Below are 9,569 nucleotides of genomic sequence, written 5' to 3' on the forward strand. Positions count from 1 at the left end.
ATTCCTTAAATCATTAATTCATACAAACATAATTAACCCATGAAAGTTCATTTTTATGTTGATCTGCAGGAAGTCTACTCACTAGAGTAGGCAAATTCCAAGGAATCCTTAGGCTATGTAATAGTGACAGGAAAGGCATATCAGGAGCAAGAAGCAATCATGGAACAAAATCTCCAAGGACTCTGTATTTTTTTTTAAGTAATTAGTTTATTCTCAGTACTTTTCCCAGTACTCTCCTGTTCCTAAGAATCAGTCATTACTGAAGTTGTCAAACCAGACAGAACAAGAGGTTGTTTCTTCCAAAGGGAATAGTCATTCTCTATTGAAGTCCAGAATAGCCAAAAAACCACAGTTCTTTAGGCATCTGCCTGAAACCAACAGCCACTGTACAATTGCTGGTCTTCAGTGAGAGCCATAGGACTCTGCATTTTTTTTTTGTAGTGTTTCTTTCTTTTTTTTTTTTTTGTTTTTTTTTTAATTTATTTAATACTTAATAATAATTCTTTGGTTTCCGGGCAAACATCCCCCTCCCCCCTCCCCTTCCTTATGGGTGTTCCCCTCCCAACCCTCCCCCCATTGCCGCCCTCTCCCCAACAGTCTAGTTCACTGGGGGTTCAGTCTTAGCAGGACCCAGGGATTCCCCTTCCACTGGTGCTCTTACTAGGATATTCATTGCTACCTATGAGGTCAGAGTCCAGGGTCAGTCCATTATAGTCTTTAGGTAGTGGCTTAGTCCCTGGAAGCTCTGGTTGCTTGGCATTGTTGTACATATGGGGTCCCTAGCCCCTTCAAGCTCTTCCAGTTCTTTCTCTGATTCCTTCAACGGGGGTCCTATTCTCAGTTCAGCGGTTTGCTGCTGGCATTCGCCTCTGTATTTGCTGTACTCTGGCTGTGTCTCTCAGGAGCGATCTACATCCGGCTCCTGTTGGTCTGCACTTCTTTGCTTCATCCATCTTGTCTAATTGGGTGGCTGTATATGTATGGGCCACATGTGGGGCAGGCTCTGAATGGGTGTTCCTTCAGTCTCTTTTTTAATCTTTGCCTCTCTCTTCCCTCCCAAGGGTATTCTTGGTCCCCTTTTAGAGAAGGAGTGAAGCATTCAAATTTTGATCATCCGTCTTGAGTTTCATTTGTTCTAGGCATCTAGGGTAATTCAAGCATTTGGGCTAAAAGTCACATATCAGTGAGTGCATACAATGTATGTCTTCCTGTGATTGGGTTAGCTCACTCAAGATGATATTTTCCAGTTCCAACCATTTGCCTACGAATTTCATAAAGCCGTTGTTTTTGATAGCTGAGTAATATTCCATTGTGTAGATGTACCACATTTTCTGTATCCATTCCTCTGTTGAAGGGCATCTGGGTTCTTTCCAGCTTCTGGCTATTATAAATAAGGCTGCGATGAACATAGTGGAGCACGTGTCTTTTTTATATGTTGGGGCATCTTTTGGGTATATGCCCAAGAGAGGTATAGCTGGATCCTCAGGCAGTTCAATGTCTAATTTTCTGAGGAACCTCCAGACTGATTTCCAGAATGGTTGTACCAGTATGCAATCCCACCAACAATGGAGGAGTGTTCCTCTTTCTCTGCATCCTCGCCAGCATCTGCTGTCACCTGAGTTTTTGATCTTAGCCATTCTCACTGGTGTGAGGTGAAATCTCAGGGTTGTTTTGATTTGCATTTCCCTTATGACTAAAGATGTTGAACATTTCTTTAGGTGTTTCTCAGCCATTCGTCATTCCTCAGCTGTGAATTCTTTGTTTAGCTCTGAAGCCCATTTTTTAATAGGGTTATTTGTCTCCCTGCGGTATAACTTCTTGAGTTCTTTGTATATTTTGGATATAGGGCCTCTATCTGTTGTAGGATTGGTAAAGATCTTTTCCCAATCTGTTGGTTGCCGATTTGTCCTAACCACTGTGTCCTTTGCCTTACAGAAGCTTTGCAGTTTTATGAGATCCCATTTGTCGATTCTTGATCTTAGCGCATAAGCCATTGGTATTTTGTTCAGAAAATTTTTTCCAGTGCCCATGTGTTCTAGATGCTTCCCTAGTTATTCTTCTAATAGTTTGAATGTATCAGGTTTGATGTGGAGGTCCTTGATCCACTTGGACTTAAGCTTTGTACAGGGTGATAAGCATGGATCAATCTGCATTCTTCTACATGTTGACCTCCAGTTGAACCAGCACCATTTGCTGAAAATGCTATCTTTTTTCTATTGATTGGTTTCGGCACCTTTGTCAAAAATCAGGTGCCCATAGGTGTGTGGGTTCATTTCTGGGTCTTCATTTCTATTCCATTGGTCTATCTGTCTGTCTCTGTACCAATACCATGCAGTTTTTATCACTATTGCTCTGTAATACTGCTTGAGTTTAGGGATAGTGATTCCCCCTGCAGTCCTTTTATTGTTGAGGATAGTTTTAGCTATCCTGGGTTTTTTGTTATTCCAGATGAATTTGCAAATTGTTCTGTCTAACTCTTTGAAGAATTGGATTGGTATTTTGATGGGGATTGCATTGAATATGTAGATTGCTTTTGGTAAAATGGCCATTTTTACTATATTAATCCTGCCAATCCATGAGCATGGGAGATCTTTCTGAGGTCTTCTTCAGTTTCTTTCTTCAGTGTCTTGAAGTTCTTATTGTACAGATCTTTTACTTGCTTGGTTAAAGTCACACTGAGGTACTTTATATTATTTGGGTCTATTATGAATGGTGTCGTTTCCATAATTTCTTTCTCGGCTTGTTTCTCTTTTGTGTAGAGGAAGGCTACCGATTTATTTGAGTTAATTTTATACCCAGCCACTTTGCTGAAGTTGTTTATCAGCTTTAGTAGTTCTCTGGTGGAACTTTTGGGATCACTTAAATAAACTATCATATCATCTGCAAATAGTGATATTTTGACCTCTTCTTTTCCGATCTGTATCCCCTTGACCTCCTTTTGTTGTCTGATTGCTCTGGCTAGAACTTCAAGAACTATATTGAATAAGTAGGGAGAGAGTGGGCAGCCTTGTCTAGTCCCTGATTTTAGTGGGATTGCTTCAAGTTTCTCTCCATTTAGTTTAATGTTAGCAACTGGTTTGCTGTATATGGCTTTTACTATGTTTAGTTATGGGCCTTGAATTCCTATTCTTTCCAGGACTTTTATCATGAAGGGGGGTTGAATTTTGTCAAATGCTTTCTCAGCATCTAAAGAAATGATCATGTGGTTTTGTTCTTTCAGTTTGTTTATATAATGGATCACGTTGATGGTTTTCCATATATTAAACCATCCCTGCATGCCTGGGATGAAGCCTTGATCATGGTGGATGATTGTTTTGATGTGCTCTTGGATTCGGTTTGCCAGAATTTTATTGAGTATTTTTGCATCGATATTCATAAGGGAAATTCGTCTGAAGTTCTCTTTCTTTGTTGGGTCTTTGTGTGGTTTAGGTATAAGAGTAATTGTGGCTTCATAGAAGGAATTCGGGAGTGCTCCATCTGTTTCAATTTTGTGGAATAGTTTGGATAATATTGGTATGAGGTCTTCTATGAAGGTTTGATAGAATTCTGCACTATACCTGTCTGGACCTGGGCTCTTTTTGGTTGGGAGACCTTTAATGACTGCTTCTATTTCCTTAGGAGTTATGGGGTTGTTTAACTGGTTTATCTGTTCCTGATTTAACTTCGGTACCTGGTATTTGCCTAGGAAATTGTCCATTTCCTGTAGATTTTCAAGTTTTGTTGAATATAGGCTTTTATAGTAAGATCTGATGATGTTTTGAATTTCCTCTGAATCTGTAGTTATGTCTCCCTTTTCATTTCTGATTTTGTTAATTTGGACACACTCTCTGTGTCCTCTCATTAGTCTGGCTAAGGGTTTATCTATCTTGTTGATTTTCTCAAAAAACCAACTTTTGGTTCTGTTGATTCTTTCTATGGTCCTTTTTGTTTCTACTTGGTTGATTTCAGCTCTGAGTTTGATTATTTCCTGCCTTCTACTCCTCCTGGGTGTATTTGCTTCTTTTTGCTCTAGAGCTTTTAGGTGTGCTGTCAAGCTGCTGACATATGCTCTTTCCTGTTTCTTTCTGCAGGCACACAGCACTATGAGTTTTCCTCTTAGCACAGCTTTCATTGTGTCCCATACGTTTGGGTATGTTGTACCTTCATTTTCATTAAATTCTAAAAAGTTTTTAATTTCTTTCTTTATTTCTTCCTTGACTAGGTTATCATTGAGTAGAGCATTGTTCAATTTCCACGTATATGTGGGCATTCTTCCCTTATTGTTATTGAAGACCAGTTTTAGGCCGTGGTGGTCTGATAGCACGCGTGGGATTATTTCTATCTTTCTGTATCTGTTGAGGCCTGTTTTTTGACCAACTATATGGTCAATTTTAGAGAAAGTACCATGAGGAGCTGAGAAGAAGGTATATCCTTTTGCTTTAGGATAGAATGTTCTATAAGTATCTGTTAAGTCCATTTGGCTCATGACTTCTCTTAGTCTGTCTACGTCTCTGTTTAATGTCTGTTTCCATGATCTGTCCATTGATGAGAGTGGGGTGTTGAAATCTCCCACTATTATTGTGTGAGGTGCAATGTGTGTTTCGAGCTTTAGTGAGGTTTCTTTTATGTATGTAGATGCCCTTGTATTTGGGGCATAGATATTTAGGATTGAGAGTTCATCTTGGTGGATTTTTCCTTTGATGAATATGAAGTGTCCTTCCTTATATTTTTGATGACTTTTAATTGAAAATTGATTTTATTTGATATTAGAATGGCTACTCCAGCTTGCTTCTTCTGACCATTTGCTTGGAAAGTTGTTTTCCAGCCTTTCACTCTGAGGTAGTGTCTGTCTTTGTCTCTGAGGTGTGTTTCCTGTAGGCAGCAAAATGCAGGGTCCTCGTTGCATATCCAGTTTGTTAATCTATGTCTTTTTATTGGGGAGTTGAGGACTCTGCATTTTTATAGCTGCATTTTCATGCAAAAATATTGGAAAGCTCACCTCCTTGAATGTCACCTGTTATCATTAGCATTTCTAGATGGCTACTGACAGGGTTGCTAGAGGCGATGTTATGGGGCTGCAGGTGGGGCTGTTGTTAGGTTTGCACCTAGATTGGATCGAGTTTCTGGCAATTACTAATAAAACTGCTATGAACATAGTAAGTGCTCTTGTGATAGGATGAATGTCCTTTTGGTTATATGATAAGGAGTATTGTAGCTTAGCCTTGAGGTAGTAGACTCCTAGTTTTCTGAGAAATCACTCTTTTGATTCCAAAGTGGATTACATGTCCCTCTCATATGTAAACCACACAAAGAAAGAAAAATTCAGACCAATTTCTTTTATGATTATTGATGCAAAAATTCTCAGTAAAATACTTACAAACATGCAACACTGTAAGCCATCCTATTAAAAAAAATCCTGAAAGAAAAAATACCACATAATCATCCCATTAGTTGCTGAAAAGGTCATTGACAAAATTGAACACCTTTCATGCTAAAAGCCTTAGAAAGCAAAAATAAAATTATATAACTAAATAATTATAGTTGCATAACTATGTAATGAATGCAATATACAGCAAGCAAATAGCCAACTTTTAAATAAATGTAGAAAAACTTAGAGCAATTACATTAAAATCAGGGACAATGATAGTAGTTGAAGTTCTAGCTAAAACCATAAGGAAACAAAAGGATATAAAAATTGGAAAGGAAGAAGTCAATACTATTCACAGATGATATTAGAGTATACATAAGTGAGCCCCAAAATTCCACTAGAAAAATTCCTAGAGCTGATAAACATCTTCAGCAAAGTGTTCATATATAAAATTAGCTCAAAACAAGCAAACAAATGATAAACATGCAGAGAAATAGATAGGGAGACAATACCATTCATAATAGTCACAAATACTACAAAATATCTTGGTATACTTCCAACTGAATAAATGAAAGACTGGGATGACAAAAACTTCACATTTCTGAAGAAAGATATTTAGTAAGATATCAGAAGATAGAAAGATTTCCCATGTTCATGGATCAGTAGGATTAATATAGTGACAATGGCTGTCTTACCAAAGCAGTCTACAGAGTCAATGCAATTCCCATCAAAATTCCAACCAAAAATTTTACAGAATTTGAAAGAACAATTATCAACATCATATGGAAAAGCAAAAAAATAAAATCTAAGACAGTGAAAACATTCTTGAACAATAAAAGAACCTCTGGGGGCATTAGCACCCCTGACTTCAAGTAGTAGTACACAGCAATAATCATAAAACTGCATGGTATTGGTATAGAAACAGGCAGGTTTACCAATGGAATTGAATGAAAGACTCAGAAAGAAACCTACATACCATACCTAAATAAACTTTATATTTGATAAATAAGTCAAAACATATAATTAAAAATGGAGACTATAATCAACAAATATTGTTGATATAACTGGATGTCTGCATGTAGATGAATGCAAATAGATCTATATTTTTCACCCTGCACACAATTCAAGTCCAAATGGATCAAACATCTCATCCTAAAAATAAGTACACTAGATCTAATACAACAGAAACCTTCCAAAGGTCAAGGAAGAACCTTGACTAAAAATAAAATGCCAGCCTACAGATTGCAAAATGTTCTTCACCTTCATCTGAAAGAAGGCTAATCTCCAAAATATAATAAAAATTCAAGAAGTTAGATACCAACAAACCAAATAATCCAACTGAAAAATGTTGCACAGACATAAACAGAGAATTGTTATCAGAGGAGTCTTGAATGGCAGGTAAACAGTTAAAGAAATGTTCAACATCCTTGGTCATCATAAAAATTCTAATCAAAATGACTCTGACAGTCCACGCTATACCCATGAGTAAGATCCAAAGCTCAAGGGACAGCAGGCTGGTGAAGATGTGAAACAAGGGGAGAACTCCTCCACTGCTGGCGGGATTGTAAACTTACACCTCACTGGAAACCATTTTGACAGTGTCTCAGAGCATTGAGAATAGTTCTACCTCAAGACCATCCTGAGTGTATTACTCTAAAGGTGATCCACCACAGCCCAAGGAAGTATGTTGAACTTTGTTCAAGGCAGCTTTACTCACAATAGCTAGAAACTTGAATCAACCAAATGTCCCTCAATTGAAGAATGGATAAAGAAAATGTGTTCCATTTACGCAATGAAATACTATTCAGCCACTTAAAACAAGGACATTTTGAATTTTACCAGACAATGGATGGAACTAGAAATATTCTGACTAAGGTAACCTGGACCCAAAGCCCATGCTTGGTATGTACTCACTTATAAGTGCATATTAGACATAAAGTACAAGATAACTATGTTATAATCAACAAGATCCAAAAGAACCAAATAACAAGGAGAGTCCAAGGGAATATGGTTGAATATCCTACATACAGGGAAATAAAATAGTTATTGGAAGTAGAAGGAGAGAGGGAACAGGGTGGGAGAGGAGATGAGGAGAAGAGCAGAGAAGGGGGCAGATCAAATGTAGGGTGATCAAGAAAGTGTGGATGAAATTTGGAGCAGGGGCCAATCTCTAGATTGTGCTAGAGATCTGAGATAGAAGGAGGCTCCTCAGGGGCTATGGAGACAACTCTAGATGAGATTTGAAATCTGAAGTGGCCATTTCCTCTAGCCAAGAAGGAATCCCAGAGGAGGGATAAAGACAGCAACTCCCCTCCCCCCCCCCAAAATCTGTCTGATCCAAAGAGTTTTTTTCCTACAAGGTGTACAGGGGCAAAGATAAAACAGAGACGGAGGGAATGGCCAACAAATGACTGCCAGAAACTGAGACTCATCCCATGAGTAAGGACCAATCCCTAACACTATTAATAATACTCTCTTATGTTTGCAGACAACCTCGCATACCTATCATCTGAGAGACTCCATCCAGCAGCTGTTGGATGCAGAGATCTACAATGAAACATTGGACAGAGGTCAGGGAGGCTTGTGGAAGAGTTGGAGAAAGGATTGAGGGATTGGAGGGGATAAGGATAGGCATGCCAAAAGAAGATGGAGTCAAGTAACCTTGACTCTTGGTCATTCCTAGAGACTGAGCAATCAACCTAAGAACAAGCACAGGTTGGACCTATGTAGCAGAAGTACATCTTTGTCTTCGTGAACAGTTATGAACTATTTTAACACGGATTAAGAAAAGAGAAAATTAATCTGTTCGTGAAAGGAATATTGGCCTACATTGACAGAGCATTTTTGCCTGTTAATTATACAAACTAAAATTGGATTCCCTCTGTCCCAGACTCTGAAAGCTTGAAATTTTTATTTTCTTGTTCAAAAACTATGTTTGGCTATGACTATTTTATGTTTTAAAAGTAATATGTGCTTATCTTACACATAAAATTAGAGAATTGTATGCAGTTGAATTCTGTCATAAAGGTTAAGCAGAATGTGTCAATGATCCCAGAAAAAGTCTATGATCATAAGAACCCCAGGAATGAAAGTAGATTCTCTTGAAGGCATGTGGTGGCAAAAGGAGGAATAATTTTCTCCTTAATTAGATAATATAATCGTCCTTCACTATAACCTCTCCCTCCAAGGACCTCTTCAGAGGGCCTAAGCCTGTTTGCTCTTGGAGTTGTAGCTCATAAAACTCTAACTCTTCCCTGCCTTATTTTCCATTCTGATAATGAACAAAACTGACAAACTTTTCAACAAACTCTATGCTTCTTCATTATTTCTCCACTGACCATATCCATTGATACATATCCATTGCCAACTTCCATTGCCGAATGTGCCATCTTTTAAGACACTGAATCAAACATGTGTTTCACTTTTTCATCATTATCTCCTTCATTCCAACAGTTGCCAAAATGTACAGCTTGCCTATGCTGTTGAATTTTTTTCCTTCTCAAATTCCTGTAAATTTTTTGTAAAGTTTCTTCCAGAGACATTTTCTAAGTTGTCTTGTTAAAAATGTGAAGACGTCCAAATGTAAGCCCAATTTCCTCAACCTTGATTTTGTTCACCATTGATCCAAGACTTTGGAAGAAGATATCCTATGTTTTCATACAGTCCATATGCACATGTTAACAGAATCCTGATGCTGGGTCTATTTGGTTATTGTTATCAGTGCTGCAATAAAAATAAATATGTAGGAATCTTTAAAGTCTGATGTCTTAGATTTCTTTTGGTACCTAGCCAGAAAACAGTAATGAACTGATGATGCTAACTTTGCCACTTTTATTAAATATAGTTCATAATATACTAATAAAACAAAAATAAAGATAGTAAAAGTTATAAACATGGGAGAAATAAGTCATGTTATGCATATTTGCAAAAAATATAATCTTTGCATGAGGCACAGATGATTCTGCTAGTAAAGTATTACAAGTAATAAACAATTCCAGCCAGGTAGCAGGATCTGAACTTAATGCAGTCATGCTTTTCATGAATCATCGATATATCAGTGTGTTTGTGAGTTTCACATTTCACTGTAGTGCTATGTATTTACCATTGACACAAAGGGGGAAGGAAGAATAGTGTTTTGGAGACAAATGTGGAAAAATGGCACAATATTTACTGAACTACAGAACACATCTTATTAAAATAATAGGTCACAAATTCGATAACA

The 9,569-nt window shown here is 37.7% G+C and overlaps 1 pseudogene; it reads right to left on the reverse strand.

Moving 5' to 3' along the window:
* Positions 1–288: 288 nt before the first annotated feature.
* Positions 289–416, reverse strand: LOC120097225 (small nucleolar RNA SNORA2/SNORA34 family; annotated as a pseudogene).
* Between the last annotated feature and the right edge of the window lie 9,153 nt (positions 417–9,569).

Source organism: Rattus norvegicus, chromosome 15 (genome assembly GCF_021556685.1).
Source record: "Rattus norvegicus strain SHRSP/BbbUtx chromosome 15, alternate assembly SHRSP_T2T, whole genome shotgun sequence".
Taxonomy (NCBI): domain Eukaryota; kingdom Metazoa; phylum Chordata; class Mammalia; order Rodentia; family Muridae; genus Rattus; species Rattus norvegicus.